Genomic DNA, 15,999 nt, shown 5'->3' with positions numbered 1-15,999 from the left:
TAAGCAGGAGACGGTTGGGATCTGATTTACATACTTGAAGATCACCGTGGTTCTTGTAAGAGCTTAAAAAGCAATATATGTAAAGGCTCCAAAGGAGAAAGGACGTGGTCTATGTGACGAAAAGAAGGAGAAGAAGAAGGAAAGGAAACCACCTAGAGCAGTGGAGGGATGCAATGGCCACAGACTGTGGTACTGGAGGGGTTGGCTGGGACCCCACGCTCCAGGGTCTTGGGTGCTGTGACAAGGATTTGGACTTGAACCCAATGCAGTGGATGCTGTGGAAGGCTTTACAGAGGGGAATCAGGTTTCTGTTTTGGAAGCACATTGGTGACAATGATGGCTCCAGAGACCAGTGTGGCTGAACGCCGTTCTCCCTCATTGTCAGCATCCTTGTTGTGTAGGTACCGTGTGTGTGTCATAGGAGAGCATGAGCAAGCAGAGGAGGAGTTCAGCATGTGGAAAGGGGAAAGAGGGGTGCACACAGCTGCAGAGAAAGTCAGGAACCCCCCAGCAGGACCCCCATGGCAGCCGAGGCCGTGGGGACGCTGGGATCCCACATCTCCCTCAGTAGGGTTTCTCAAAGAAACCACAGGTCAGAGCTGGGAGAGATGAGACTGATTATTATCTCGTCCAGGCCTATCATTTTACAGATGAAATTAGTCTCCTTATTCCCATCAGCCATATGGCTCTGAGGTTAGTTTCTCCAGGGCTCAACCACAAAGACAGGCTACTTTTGTTGGTTGTTTTTTGTTTTATTTTTTTTTTTAAGTCTGGAGATATTGGCCAAATGACTGTCTCTGTCCCCACCACAAATAATCTGCCTGTGCCCGTCGGTCTGTGAAAGGCCACAGGTTGTGTATTTCATTTCCCAGGCCATGACTTTCTCCTACAGCAAGCCAGCCACCCAGGCCCTTGAGGGCTGAGTCTCTGAAATGCCTTGCCATTGTTCAGCGGGGAAGAGTCGGCCCCGTTCCAGTAAGGGAGGCTGAGAAACAGGGCATGTCTACAAGGCCTAGTTGCCTTCCATGGGTGTAGTTCAATTCTCTGCTGCTGGTGTTTGTCTGGGGGTGAAATCTGTGGAGCGTTGGGTTCATGTTTTTACACTGAGCCACGAGATCAGTTTTGGCACCTTCTTATATCAAATGCTGTCTCTTGAATCACCTGTAAAACGTTAATGGAGCACCTACTAAATGCAAACACCTCTGCTTGTCCCTAAAGACATGGTGATAAAGGTATGGCCTGATATAGGAAGTTTGAGATTTAGTGATTTTTGTTTGTTTGTTTTACTGAAATTGAGAAAATGTGAAGCAAACATTAAAATCCTAAAATGCGTGAATCTCAACCTTTCCTCAGAGATCCATAAACATTTTTGTAACTAATTTTATACTATCCAGCGGAACAACTATAGTTTTCGCACCAAAATAACTGGAATCTAACTTGATACAAAGAAATTCTTAGCAGTGGGTCTTTTACTCTTAATTACTCCAGCATGTTTTAAAAGCCCAGTGATTGCCTGTTGTTGATATATACAGCAGGCCTGGCAAAGGGGGTTGCAATGGGGAATTATGTTTTCATATAGGAATAAAAAGCATATCCCTCATCTCATTTTAACCATCACTATTAGCCTCATTTTATTCACAAGGGAAGTGAAATCTAAAGAGTCAGAAACTTAACCAAGCTCAGTCAAGTGGTAATTTCCATCATCCTCGACACTGTCATCCCCACATAATTAATGTGATCATCAGTAATTGCCTAGTATTGTAGTAGGAGCAGTGATTCATTCATTCATTTATTGACCAAACATTGGTATAATACCTGTTATGCACAAAACTTTGAATAAGACACAGTCCCTGCCATCAGAGAGCTCCCAGTTCCATAAATTACAAAATCCATTCCTCAATTGCAAGACATTGGGTTGTTTCACCTAATGATGTGCTATGAACATTTGAGTACAGCTTTTTGTGTTGACATGTGGTTTCATTGATGGAATATCATTCAGCATGTAAAAAGACTGGTGCACGGCTGCATTCTACCACATGAACCTTGAAAATACCATGTTAAGTTAAAAAAAGCCAAATGCAAAATGACACATATTATCTGATTCCATTTATATAAAATATCCAGAATGGGCAAAAATCCATAGAAAGAGAAAGCAGATTATCGGTTGTCAGGGGCTGGGAGGAGGGTATATGGGAATGACTGCTAATGCATGCAGAATCTTGTTTTGTGTGGTAATGTAAATGTACTAGAACAAGATAGTAGTGATGGTTCTACAACTTTGTGAATATACTAAAAAACCACTGAAGTTTACACTTCAAAGGAGGAATTTTATGGTATGTGAATTATATCTTGAAAAAACATGTAAATACACTTTTAAAAATAAGTGTGCTATTCAGGTGAGCTTCTTACATATTTGGGGCTTATATCAAATATATGGATTGAAAATATTTTCTCCCATTTTGTAGATTGTCTTTTCACTTTGTTGATTGTTTCCTTTGCTGTGCTGTTAGTTTGATTAAGTCCCATTTGTCTTAAAAAAAAAAAAAAAAAACCTCACTTCTCTATTTTTGCTTTCATTGTCTATGCTTTTGGGGTAATAACCAAAAAAATCATTGCCCAGACCAATGTTAAGAATTGTACACCTGAAATCTATGTAATTTCACTAACAATTGTCACTCCAATAAATTTAAAAAAAAAAAAAAAAAAAAAGATTTTTCCCTAGTAGTTTTATGGTTTCAGGTCTTACGTTTAAGGCTTTAATCCATTTTGAGTCGATTTTTGTATATGGTGTGAGATAAGGGTCGAGTTTCATTCTTCTATATATGGACACCTAGTTTTCCCAACACCATTTATTTAAGAGACTATTCTTTCTCCATTGGGTGTTGGTGGTACCCCTGTCGAAGATCAGCTCACTGTAGATGCTTGGATTTATTTCAGGGCTCTCAATGCTGTTCCATTGGTCTGTGTGTCTATTTTTACACGACTGTCATACTCTTTTGATCACTGTAGCTTTGTAATACATTTTGAAATCAAGCAATGTGATACTTCTGGTTTTGTTCTTCTTGCCCAAGATTTCTAGGTCTTTTGTGGTTCCATATAAATTTTAGGACTTTTTTTTTTTTCCTATTTCTGTAAAGAATGTCATTGGGGTTTTGAAGCAGATTCTATTCAACATGTTGTATGTACATTTTAACAATATTAATTTTTCCAGTGCATGAACACAAGTAGGCCTTCCATTTAGCTGCATCTTCTGTAGTTTTCTGAATCAGTGTATTATAGTTTTCAGTGTACAGATCTTTCACCTCTTGGGTTAAGTTTATTCCTCAATATCTTATTATGTTTATTGCTATCGCAATTAGGAGTGTTTTCTTAATTTCATTTTCAGATAGTTCATTGTATATACAAAGACCACTGATATTTGTAGGTTGATTTTGTATCCTGCATCTTTACTGAATTTGTTTATTAGTTCTAACAGTTTTTGTTGAGTGTTGTCTACCTATATGATCATGTCATTTGCAGAGATATGTTTACTTCTTTTTTTCCTATTTGGATGCCTCTTATTTCTTTTTCTTGTCTAATTGCTCTAGCTAATACTTCTAGTACTTTGTTGAATATAAGTTAGCCAGAAATTATTAAACACATTTTATAGATAAAGAAAACTAAGACCTTCAGCTATTTAGTAAGCTTACACAGTTAATAGGGGTTGAAACTGTAAATTTATACTGGTCCCTCTGACTCAAAGTCCAGGGCTTATCAAACTTAATCCGTCTTCCACTTTAATCCCATAAATAGATGGGATTCAACCCCAAGCTCCAAGCTGGGCTGGCTCCGCAGTCCATTCACTGAGCAGATCCAGTCCTGCTCTCTTCCCCCTCAACATCGGGCAGTCCCCCTCTGTTGTCATGGCAAGCCATGGGCCATGTGGCCACACAAATAAAAGGCTGCTGTGCTCTCTGATTAAATCCTTTTCACAAGGTCTGATTACCACATTCAAACCCAGCTTGGAAAGGCTCCCTGAAAAATCAGCTGGATGTCTTGCATCAGTGAAGCTTTTTATTCTTTTTTTTTTTTTTTTCCTATCATGACAAAAGAGGTATATTTCTACATTCTGGTCCTTACTGACACTGTCTTAGAGACTATGGTTTCCTCAGCTCTGTTCTCATTCCCCACAATCTGCTTTCCTGGTCTTGTGGTACCAGCCCCCCTCATCTTCCCTGATCCCCTTCTGTGGCTTAGGAAAAATACAAAGATGACTTATTAGGGTGACAATACGTAGTAGAAATATCCAGTTTAAGATACAGATTTCTGGTAGAGCCGTGAGTCCTGTTGATGGAGTGAATGTGGGAAGTAAGTGAAATGAACAGCCAGCAGGAGGAGAGTGTCCAAGTCCTGATAAGGGAAAGACTGGAGGAAGAACAAGCTCTGGACTAGTAGAAATCAAGAGGTCCATTCTGTGCAGGTTAACGCTAGTCTATTTAGTAGACATCCAAGTAGAAATGTAGAATAGACAATCCAGATGTCTGGAACTCAAAACTTCATGTGAAATAGAAACAGTCATGAAATTTGGAAGGACTATACATTTTTTCATATGTCTAAAATGTAGGCTATGTAATAGGAACACAAGAGAGACAAGGCAGACACCAGATTCCAAATGATTCTCCAGGGTCAAAGGAAATCTGATGAAGGTTCATTTTTAGTCAGTTTGTAATTACATGTGTAATTCACAAGGTACATTTTTTTAAAAGATCTGAGCCATGTTTTTTTGACATCTTTCTTTTTATTCTGATCTCTTCTTTGTCTGCTAGAGCAACACAGCTTCTCAACCTTGGTACTACTGACATTTGAGGCTGGATAATTCTTTGCTAGAGGTGACTGTCTTGAGCCCCATAGGATGTTTAGCAGTATTCCTGACCTCCACCCACCACGTGCCAGTAGCATCTCTCCTCCCCCAAACTGTAACAACCAAAAATGTCTCTAGACTTTGCCAAATATCCCCTGGGGATAAAATTGCCCCCAGTGGAGAACCACTGACCTACCGGTAATCAGTGTCATCCATTTACTGTAGGAGATCATGGACCGATTTTTATATATTTACCTGTGCATATATTTACCAATAGAACACATTTGTGGGGACAGAGCCCCAGGGGGTAGTTTACAGGCTCTCGGCCTCACGTGGAGGGGTGCTGGCTCGGGTGGTGGATGGCCATCGGCTGGGGCTGGTTGGCCGTCGGCTGTGGCCGGTTAGCCAATTGGCCGCTAATATAACTGCTGCGGCTACGGAGGAGAGCCAAGGAGAGCCGAGGAGAGTGGAGGAGAGTCGTTGGTCAGTTGGCAGAAAAACGGACAGCAGGTCGCACGTCCAGTGAACCCAGCCTCCAGTGAGACCATAGTGGTATGACTCCCCTACCTATGGCTCCGTGGGTGTTCCTTTTTGGCCTCACCATATCCTGCGTTCTTGTGTGGGGAGCGGGAGCAGAGACCCACCTGGCACTCTGGATGACAACGTTTGTTTGTTTGTTTGTTTGTTTGTTTTTTCAGATATGTATCGTTATGTTATATGCATCAATTTTTAATTTGCTTATTTCAGATGCCTAAGTGTTTTGGGTATCTAAACATGCTGGTACATAGGAAGCTGTCAGTTGTTTGGTTTTTTTAAAATATGGCGTAGTATTCTGTATGTATATATCACAGTATAGCTATCTCTATGTTATTGGACCTTCAATTTGTTTTGTATTTCAAACAAATTTGCAATGAGTACCCTAACATATATTTCCTTATGCACATGTGTAAATTTTCTCAGGTAGTGATAAGAACAAAATTGGTTCATTAGGAATATGGTGTTGGAGAGAGCTCTGTGGATACCCTGGACCGCCAGAAACACAAACAAGTGGGTCCCAGAGCAAATCAAGCCTGAAACATCGCTGGAGGCAAAAGAGACAAAACTGAAGCTGTCCAACTTTGTACACCTCATAAGAAGGCAGGGTTCTTTGGAAAAATCAATAATGTAGGGTGGCCGGTTAGCTCAGTTGGTTAGAACGCTGTGCCCTTAACAACAATGTTGCTTGTTCAATCCCCGCAGGGGCCACTGTGAGCTGAACCCTCCACAACTAGATGAAACAACTACTTGACTTGGAGCTGATGGGTCCTGGAAAAACACACTTAAAAAATAAAAAAGAAAGAAAGAAAAGAAAAGACAGTAATGCTGGGGAAGCTGGAAGGTAGCAGGAAAATGGAAGACCAAACATGAGGTGGATTGGACTCCATAAAAGAAGCCATAGGTGTGAGTCTGTAGGAGCTGAGCAGGGCCAGTGAGGACAGGACAGTGTGGACATTACTTACACACAGGGTCACCAGCAGTCACCAACCCAAAGGCAAGTCGCACACACAGAAAAAAGTGTAATTGTTGTGTCCCACAGTATATGCATTTTTTATCTTAATAAAACTGCCTCATGTAGATTGTTTATCAACACAGCTGCAATCATTTCCTTCCCGTTCCAGGCTCCTTTGCAATATGACTTTGTGGGCCCTGATGTAGTAAGGTGGTATCCTTTGCTGCAGTTCAGGCTGGTTCTGTGACTCACTGATCAATGGAACACAGCTCTATATACACAGTCAGGAACATGGGACCGCTTTACGTACAATCTTGACCTCAAGGTATTGCGGTCTTAAACCAAGGGACAGTCCAGTACATATGAGACAGAGCCAAGGTTTTAAGGTAGTAATACATACCCAAGGCATTAGAGGGGAAAGGGAGGAAATGTGAGACTGAGGAGTGGGACGCCATCAAGGACAGGACTCAGGAGAGCAAGGGGGTTAAAATGCTTCCCGGGGGAAGCCAGGTCTTGAAGGATGTGAGGAAGATTGCTGATCAGTCACGCCAAAAATGGGAACCTTCAGCTTCTGCTTGTCCCAGAACAGAGCTGATTAATCCCAAAGGCTCTGACCCTCCTCCCTGTGGATCTATCACAGGGTAGGTGTTCAGCTACTGACCACCCGCGAATATGCTGAGATGAGCAAGGGCAGGGTTATGAATTACTTTCCCGTGGAGGAGGCAGCCCTGTGCCAACCTATCAGCCCAGAAAGGAAGTGGGCTATTGAAAGTATATGATTTTTTCCTCTAAAACATAAAACCTATCACGTAATTGGCTTAAGCAGGACTTAAAGGTCCTTCTTTGGGATAAGGCATATTGGATGCAGGTTCGTTTGGCTACGGGTCAGATCAGAGGGTGGAGGGTAATGTCTTGAGAAGCTTTAGGAAACAAATCTGCAAACCTCATCCTTCTCTCTCCCTCCCATTGTGCCAGGATGTCTCCTTTGACATCTGAAATACCCTGTCGTGCTATTCATCTTCCCCCCAAAACTTTTGTTTCTAAACTAATGCTCAGCTACACTGCAGTTCCAATCCGTGGAGTGGCTCGTAAACCCTTCTTTGTTTCTTTCATTCCCACTCTCTCCTCCACCCTTCTCTTCCTTGGCCCCCTCTATCTTTTCCCTTTAGGGTTGTTTTCAATAGAAAAGAAGCATTTCTCTAAGGAGCACAAAGAATCTAGTTAACGGGTTAGTCATTTTGGAGATGAATAACAGCACGGCCAAGGCTGCCTTCTGTTCCTGGTACAGACTTCTGTGTGTTCATGAGGGACTATGAGTTAGAACATTCATTGCAAAATTGTTTGAAATACAAAAAAAAAAAAAAAAAAAGAAGAAGAAGAAATAAAAAGAAACAAACTAACTAAAGGTCCAATAACAGACTGGATAAATAAGCTGTGATATATCCCTACTGCAGAATATTATGCCGTTAAAAAGAAACAAAACAAAAAACTGGACGGCTCCATGTATACCAATCAGCATGTTTGGGTATACCAGACACATAGGTGTGTGGAATGAACAAGTCAAAATTTGATGCACGATGTGTGAAAAAGAAAAGCAAAACATATCCTACTGGTAAATACATGTACAGGTAAATGTATAGAAATAGGTCTGTGAGCTTCTACAGCTAATATGTGACACTGGTTACTTCTAGGTCATTGATTCTCAATTGGGGGCAATTTTGCAATGTCCAGAGAGCACTGTGGGTTATCAGACTGCTGGGAGGAACGATGGAGTTCCTGGCATTTAGTGGGCAGAGGCCAGGGATACTGCTAAAAATCCTACAATGCACAGGACAGCCCCCCAGCAAAGAATCATCCAGCCCAAAATGTCAACAGTACCAAGGCTGAGAAGCCGTGGTGCTCTGGGTAGACAAAGAGGGCATAAGGATTAGGGGGTGTCAAAAAGAAGTGTATCAGTAATGTTTCAGACCTTTCAAATAAAATGTAATGTGCATTACTTCCGTAATTACAGATTAATTGAAAATTAACTTTCAGTAGATTTCCGTTGACCCCAGGGGACCCTGTGTCACCTGGTCCATACTTCATTTCTCCTAGGTCTCTGTCACACACATCCTACATTTTATGCATATGAAAATATTTATACTCTTTGGAAGTTTCATGTGCTTCCCAATTACCTTTCATTTTCCCTAATGATAATCCTTCAGAAAGTTCCTCTCCTTCTTTACTTAGTGAAATCTGGTTCCTTGTAGAACCCAACTCAAGTACCGTTTTCTCTGTTCTTCCTATGTGAAGCTTCTCTCGCCTTTGTCTCTGCCAGCTCTGCAGTGCTTAGATAGCTGGTACTATAATTAGACCTCGGTACCCTGACATGAGAGGTTGGGCTACAGAGCGTGCCCTAACCCAGCCAGCCAGGGACCATATCCTGTCTCCCCACATACCCTACTGAACACACTAAAGGACAGGTCACACATCCCTCAGACTTTCACATATGAGCCCTACAGAGAATCAGGCACACAGCTCATGTTAGTAGAGGTCCCACACTCAAAGGTGCGCTAGCGTGTTAGATATTGTAAATGTGTAAAGTAGGCATGGAGAGCATCTGGGACATAGAATGCGTCCCCATCTAGAGGGCGGAGTCGGCTCTCTCCTTCTGGTGATTGCCATGTAGACCTCAGGAGGCCAGGTCTTCTAAGATAACTAGGAAATCCAGAATGGTATTTACAGTTTCTCAATTCTTAAAGCTTAACATCTACATCAAAACTCCATAATCATTCCACAAGTGAAATAATGTTTCAGTGGATCAGATCTGTCTTAAGGGTTACTGATCTTTAAAATCCTGAGATATGATGGTTCATAAATGAAATTTCCAAACTGAATAAACAATGGAAAAGTATAGTCTAGTATAAAAGACAGGCATCGAGACACACAGAACCCGACAGTCACAGATCACACAATCTTTAACATATGTAGGCCACCCTACGGAGAAATATGGACACGTGGAAAACAGACCCTTGGCACCACCAGACAAGTGACATCTTCTCCTGTAGTTGGAAAGAGGAACCAATTCCTACTCCCTGACTTCTCAGGTGACAAAAGGTTCTATTTTACGAACTGAGGTGGGCGGAAACAGGTGAGTAAGAGAGAGGATGTTTTCTCCTCCAAAGATGGTATTAATCTACATTCCCTTTGAATATGATTCTATAATCCCACGAACTGTTTGCAAACCCACATCTCAGGTTCGCCACATGAGCAACAGACAGACATCAGAGAGGACAATTATTCCAGGTTCATGCATGGAGTTCTCACTGGTACCAGCTGCCTCACAAGCTTCGCTCCTTGGGACAGAATCACAATGGGCAATGTCCACATGACCTTTTCATCTCATGGCCCTCAAAACCCAGCCAAGGCCAGGAGCCAAGTGCAAGCAGGAAAGGGGCCTCAGTTTCTGATCTGCCACAACCATGCCAAGTGTCTTTGGAGCAGACTCCATTCTGTGTCTCCAGTGGGATCCGTGGTTTCAAGATCTTGGACGCTGGCCTGGGGCATTTCTCTCCATGCATATCACATGGGAAGAGGGGAGACTGACTCACGGGAGAGCCCATTCAGACAATTAGGAAGGAAATGGCACAAGATCACATTTTCCTGACAAGGGAAGACTGTAAGGTACAGCCCCTCCACATGTAACACACCGTTGCCCTGGAAACCCCATAATGCAGGGTGAGCAAATGCAGTCTGAATAGATCCCATCCAAAATGCTCGCTGAGGCCCACCGCTTTCAGTCCCTTTCATCATCGGAGCCAGAGTCTAGCTGGAGCCAGAATTAGTGATGGGCAAAGAGCTCAAAAGGCTGCTGGTCCCCTTCCAGGGCATCTCCGATTTATGTAAAGTCTCTTGGGTTTGGAAGACTCGAGTGGCCAAGCTGTCCCGTGAGACTCACAGCTCCTCTTTCTCTCATCCTGGGCCACAAACTAGCATCTCACTCTGTGTGGGGGGAGTGGTGTGACAGCTAATCAAAGAAGCTTTTAAAAGGCTTTTGGGGTTTGCAAAAAAAAAAAAAGGGTGTTTTGGGTAGAGACCAGAACACAATTTTGCTCCCAGCCTGTTTCCCCTTCTTTTAAATTTTTAAATACAGACTGATTGAGCGAGCTAGAGTCTACAGCAACAAGGTTGGAACAAGTGAAAACCTTTAAACAAAGCTCTTAAACATGATTTTCCCTCTCCAGAGAGAAGCAGCAGCTATGAACTACACATAAATTTAGAATGCTCTAAGTTCTGTTCTGAAGATTTTACATTAACTATAGTAAATAAAAACATTTCCCTCACCTCATTCTACAGATGTGTCCAATCAAATTGTACGAAGACTGTAATAGCTAGCAAGCGCCCACCTATCTAGCTGAACTATATTTCTAGGCCCCTAGGATAAAATAAATAAATATAGAAGTGGCAGAGGCCATTCAACAGGAGATTTTTATGGACCACATGGAATGATCCATCCCGTGGGGACAGCTAATGTGTCAGATCTACTGGACTCAGAGAAAAGCGAATTTGTAAAAACTGTATTTGCTTCAAAACTATAATGGCTCCCCACATCCCTGCCCTTAAACGTCATTATGCTCCTCACACAACACTTACTGCTCTGGTCCATCTGGACGGGAGCAAGAAAGAGGCACAAAGTAAGAGGTAACATTATCAGAAAGTCAACAGTCATTTCCTTTCTCCTGAGATGTCTCGTAAAACCTAAATTTATATAACAGATAGAAGAAAGGAAATATTCTTAACTTCCCATTTAGAGTCTTGGGGAAAGGGGTATTGTTAAGTTCTGGAGGTGTATTTGTTTAATGAGGCTTTCCAACTCAACAAGCTGGGAAGAAAATGGGGAGAAATACAAAAATAAAGCCAGTGTGTAGATGTATGGTTTTTCCATAGCTTTCTGCCCTGGTGCCAAATGAGGGCAGGAAGAGGGTACTTCATCACTTTCATGTCACAGACGAGGAGACTGAGGTTCAGAGAGGGAAGGACCTTTGTGAAAACCGATACCAGTACCTTTGTTAGCCACTCACCACATAGGTCCAAACACAGGACAACATCCAATTAGGTCTTGCCCCTCATCGTTCCGAGAAGATTCAAAGGTACAAGTTATTTGGGCAATTTATATATTTAAACATTAAAGATGTGGAGGAAATAATAAAATGTCTACTTACAGTAATTTATCAATTGAGTTACCATGTATAAAATCATAAAATTATAAATGTGGTGAATCATTGCTTTTTCTTTCAACTCTCAATTTTCATGAACTTTTTACTCAAATCCCTGACATCATATCCATCTGTCATTAGTCATCTAACAGTTTTGCAGAGCCCACCATCTCTGCATTTATCTGATTCATTTGAGCTCTGGTTCTTTTTTCATCTGCAAGCCAGAAGTACTGATTTTCATAGCGATACAACACTGTTTATTTCTTTTTTTAATTCATTCTGGAGACATACACATTCTTGAATACCACAGTGCATTCCTTCAGGAAAAAATTGCAAAATGTAGTAAATATATTTGCCTCCTGTTTTACCATTTGGTCAGGTGACCTCTATACAGTTTCAAAGTTTGCATTGATTTTAATCGATGATCGTGTTTTCCCTGAATACTTTTGCTATTAAAAATAAAGCAATTGAGAGATTGTCTATAAATCTGCAAGGCTTGTCTGAACTTGATTATAAATGTCTCCTCTGGACAGAAAGCCATTTCCTTATCTGCTGGAGTATGCAGCACTGTGCTAGCGCAGGAAAGGATTAAAATCCAATTTGGCTTCTAGTTGAGAGTTAACGCCACTGCTCAGTGCCATTGATGGGCTGCAGGCTTCTGGAGGACAGGGCAGGTATCCTAGCACAATGCCTGAAACAGAACAGGTTCTCAATAAGGGCTGAGTCAATGAATGAATGAACTGAATAGTTCATCAACGCACGGCGTATTCTTCAACACACTTATGAAACGGAGGGGTTGCTTTATAATTCTAAATACAGTTGGCCTGTGACCAACAGGGGTTTGAACTGCGTGGGTCCGCTTATGCATGGATGTTTTTCAATAAATATGCAGGCGGCCATCATGGATTTTTTTCAATAAATATGCAGTTGGCCATCTGTATCCCCTGGTTTGCATCTGCGGTTGGGAGTCCGCAGATGGGGAAGGCTGACTCTATGCATTGTCCTGTGCCATTTTATATAAGGGATTTGAGCATCCGTATTTTGGTATCCATCAGGGCTCCTGGAACAATCCCTGTGGATACCGAGAAATGACTGCAGTTAAGTTTTGGGGGAGTCAAAAGTTGCATGTGGAATTTTTTACTTCGTGGCGGGGGTGTCAGAGCCCTAACCCCCGCATTGTTCAAGGGTCAACTCTATAACTGAGTCATTTTCTAAACTGAAGAGGCACATTGTTTCATTTCTTGTGACAGTCCTGTCTCATTTTATTTGGGCAGACACATATTCAACATCTCCAAGCTCAGGCCCACCATCCCAGTTCACTCAATAGCAGAAGCAAATCAGCTCAGAGCCAATCCAACACTTAGTGGCCATAGTAAATGGTCCAGGAAGGGTGATGTCGAGATGTAGTTTGAGAGTCCCTGGTCTCGTGGTTGGACCGTCCCAGGAAAACCAACCCTTGTTCTGGTGCATTGTCAATTACAACCCTGCTTTCCAGCCGGCAGCACCCCCAGGAATCTAGTCATGTCTCCACACTGGAGTTGGCTCTGCATGCCTGTGGAAAAGCTTGCAGCTGTGACATTTTCTTGGGTTTGCTCAACTGTAATAATGAAGGGCTGGGTGGGGAAGAGGTAACACACACAGGAAGTAAGACAGGAAGGGAGTTTGGGGGGACAGTTTCTGAGAACAAAGCCCCTGACTTGCTCAAGTTGTCTGGAGATCATGTTGCTGGAATGTGAGAGGGAAGCACAGAGAGACAGGGAGCAAATCCTGTTCTGGGCAGTTGTGAAATAGGCCAAGTTCACAGGCAATATTTTCTCCTCTCGCTTCAGGGATCACTCCCAGCTCCCAAAGCGGCCCTGCTACTGTCCTTGCTGCAGGAACAGGAAGCGCAGGGGACTTACCAAACCCACCTGTGCATCTGCCCAGCTGCTCTACCTGCCCTGCACCCCTGTCCTGCTCCAGAGCCTGGCATGTAGGAGATGCCCGATAGATCCCAGTTTTCTTTCTTCCTTTGCATAGTTAGCTCACTCATGACTGGTTCAAAGCACTGTCACAGCCATTCTATTGAGAGACCTTGACCATAAAATGTTAGGGTAGGCAGGGATTAGAATGCCTATTTTAAAGGTGAAGAAATAATTTCTCAATGTGCTCTCAGAACATCCAGGAGAGTATTCTTTCTGGCCCTTCCTCGCCTGCTCTCTGCCTCCCCATCCTGCTTCTCTTTCCTTGACTCCACCCCTCGTGCTGCCTTAAATTTACGCTGAACTACTTGTGGTTCCTCAAACCTGTCCTGCTGTTTCACACCGTGCCTTGCCTCCTGCTCCTCCCTGTCCCGGGAAGGCTTCTCTGCCATCCTGCGGTTGGTAGACACATGCTGTCAACTGCCCAGAGCTTCAGGGTTCAGACCAGACGCAGGCTCTGACAGGGAAGCCTCCCATGACCCTGTTTCCTCTCCCAGGCTGATTAAAAGTGCCTGATGTTTACCTGCGTCATACCTACCTTCTCTTTTTAGAGTTTGCCTGTTCACGTGTCAAATTTTCCCCATCTGACTGTGAGTTTCTAAAAATCCAGGAATATCATATTGCAAATGATAGCAAACTCAAATCAACTTGACCTTCACTTAAAAAACAAAAAATAGGAGAGAGGATGTATTGGCTCAGTAACTCAGTACAGTGCTCAGGACACAGCTGGACTCAGCAGCTCAAACAATGTCACCAGAATTTCACCTCCCCTAGGATCGAAGCTCCACTTTCTTCTCTGCGGATTGTATTCTCAAGAAACGATTCTTCCCACACAGTGGCTCCTAGCCTAGAATAAGCAAGTGTAAAACGGGTGGGAATAAGTTTGAAGAGAGAGCCAAGGACTCGGTCAAGCAGATCCTGGTGATCATGGTACGGATTTCGTTAAGCATTTATACAGGTGTCAGGAAGCTTGGAGGGATTTGAACGCAATACATAAATATATGATAAGGCAATTGCTTTCGTTTCTATTAAAGAAAATGAATGGGAGAAGCAGAAGTAGAAGAGGGGTTGTTAGCTATGAGGCTGTTATAAAAATTGGTGGAGCAAGATCGGTTGCCAGAACTAAGATCCTGGCAGTGATGATGGAGAAAGGTGATAGAGCTGGGACACATATGGGACATGAAAGCTGGAAGATTTTGTCATGGTTTGGTTGGGGAAAATGATGATGGAAAGGTACAAACCAAGTATGACTTCTATATGTAGGACGCAAGCAATTAATGATACCATTTTCTAGATACAGAGAGAGACCAGTGGAAAGGGTCTAGTGCAGAGAGGAAGCGGAAAGTTGGCGAGCAGTCAGCAGTTCCAGTTGGAGTGTTACTTGTTCATGAGACATCCAGGTTGACTTTAGTTTGGTTTGTACACAGCCTGTTTCAGATCTGGATCTGAAGTAGGGTATCTCGTGGCTGACCAGGGAAGGAAAAGATGTGGGGAAATTAGGAGATACAGACACTGGGGTTGACAAATAGAGATCACCTTGTAAGTCTTGAAGATTTCCCTGGAGAGATTTGGACTTAACGATAACCGGATAACCAGAGTTGGGTTCTATTACCAGCTGTGTTACACGCTAACTGTGTGATATTGCTTAATTCACCTTCTTTCTTTGAACCTCAACCTCCTCTGCTATAAATGGGGATAATTCTTCTTCCCTCACTTTTTTTGTGAAGATCTTCATGTTAGAAGGTATTGCAAACTGTACAGCAATTAATATCTATAAATCAGAATTATGATCCTTTTAGTATATACACAGACGGTAACACCAAAAAAAATGCTTAAACGAAAGTGAGCCATATAAGAGAAATGGGGCACATTCTTTCTTCAGGCCCTAAACCTTTGAAACTCACCCAAGAACAACTTCAGACTTCTGGTGTCGATGAAACACTTTGCCGACTTTATTTTTTAAACTCTCCTATCACCCCCAGCTAGTTGCTCACAGCTTGGCCCCTGTGGCTGATGCTAAAATATATTTTTCCCCCTGGATGTTCTCCTTTCTCAGGCTAAATCTGTTCCATTCGACTGAAGAAATAGACCAGACGATATCCGACATGACTTTCCTGCCCTCATCCACCAGGGAGCTAAGAGAAGAGATCCAGGATTTGGCCACCAAATGACTGAGGCTTGAAACAACCACCTGTGAACGAACATGGTAGGTTTTATGTTTTGTATTTATTTTTTACCAGCAAAGCCTGGGAATGCCCAGGAAGGGGATGAGGTCATCTGTCTCGTCTGTGAGCAGTATGCTCTGCAGGTCTTCTCGTTCCACATTACATCATGCTGGAAAGAGAAAGCGTCTGGATATTCCTTATGCAATCTGCAGGGGCGCTGAGTGAGGGGGACACTGGCTTGCTGGAGAGTCGTGATTCCCAAATTCTGATCATACACGAATATGAATACTCTTTAATTCTGCCGATAGTTAGAGAATGCCCACTATGAGTCTGTGATTTTGATGTAAAA

The 15,999-nt window shown here is 42.7% G+C and overlaps 1 long non-coding RNA gene across 1 annotated transcript in view; it reads left to right on the top strand.

Moving 5' to 3' along the window:
- LOC141571361 (uncharacterized) overlaps positions 1–15,685 on the top strand; it is a 505,009-nt gene extending 489,324 nt beyond the window's left edge. The window contains exon 4 of the long non-coding RNA XR_012496119.1: positions 15,542–15,685. This is a non-coding gene — a long non-coding RNA (uncharacterized LOC141571361). The remainder of the gene's footprint in view (positions 1–15,541) is intronic.
- Positions 15,686–15,999: the final 314 nt, after the last annotated feature.

This window comes from Rhinolophus sinicus, linkage group LG04 (genome assembly GCF_036562045.2).
Source record: "Rhinolophus sinicus isolate RSC01 linkage group LG04, ASM3656204v1, whole genome shotgun sequence".
Classification (NCBI taxonomy): Eukaryota; Metazoa; Chordata; class Mammalia; order Chiroptera; family Rhinolophidae; genus Rhinolophus; species Rhinolophus sinicus.
This window is presented reverse-complemented; position numbering and strand designations above follow the sequence as displayed.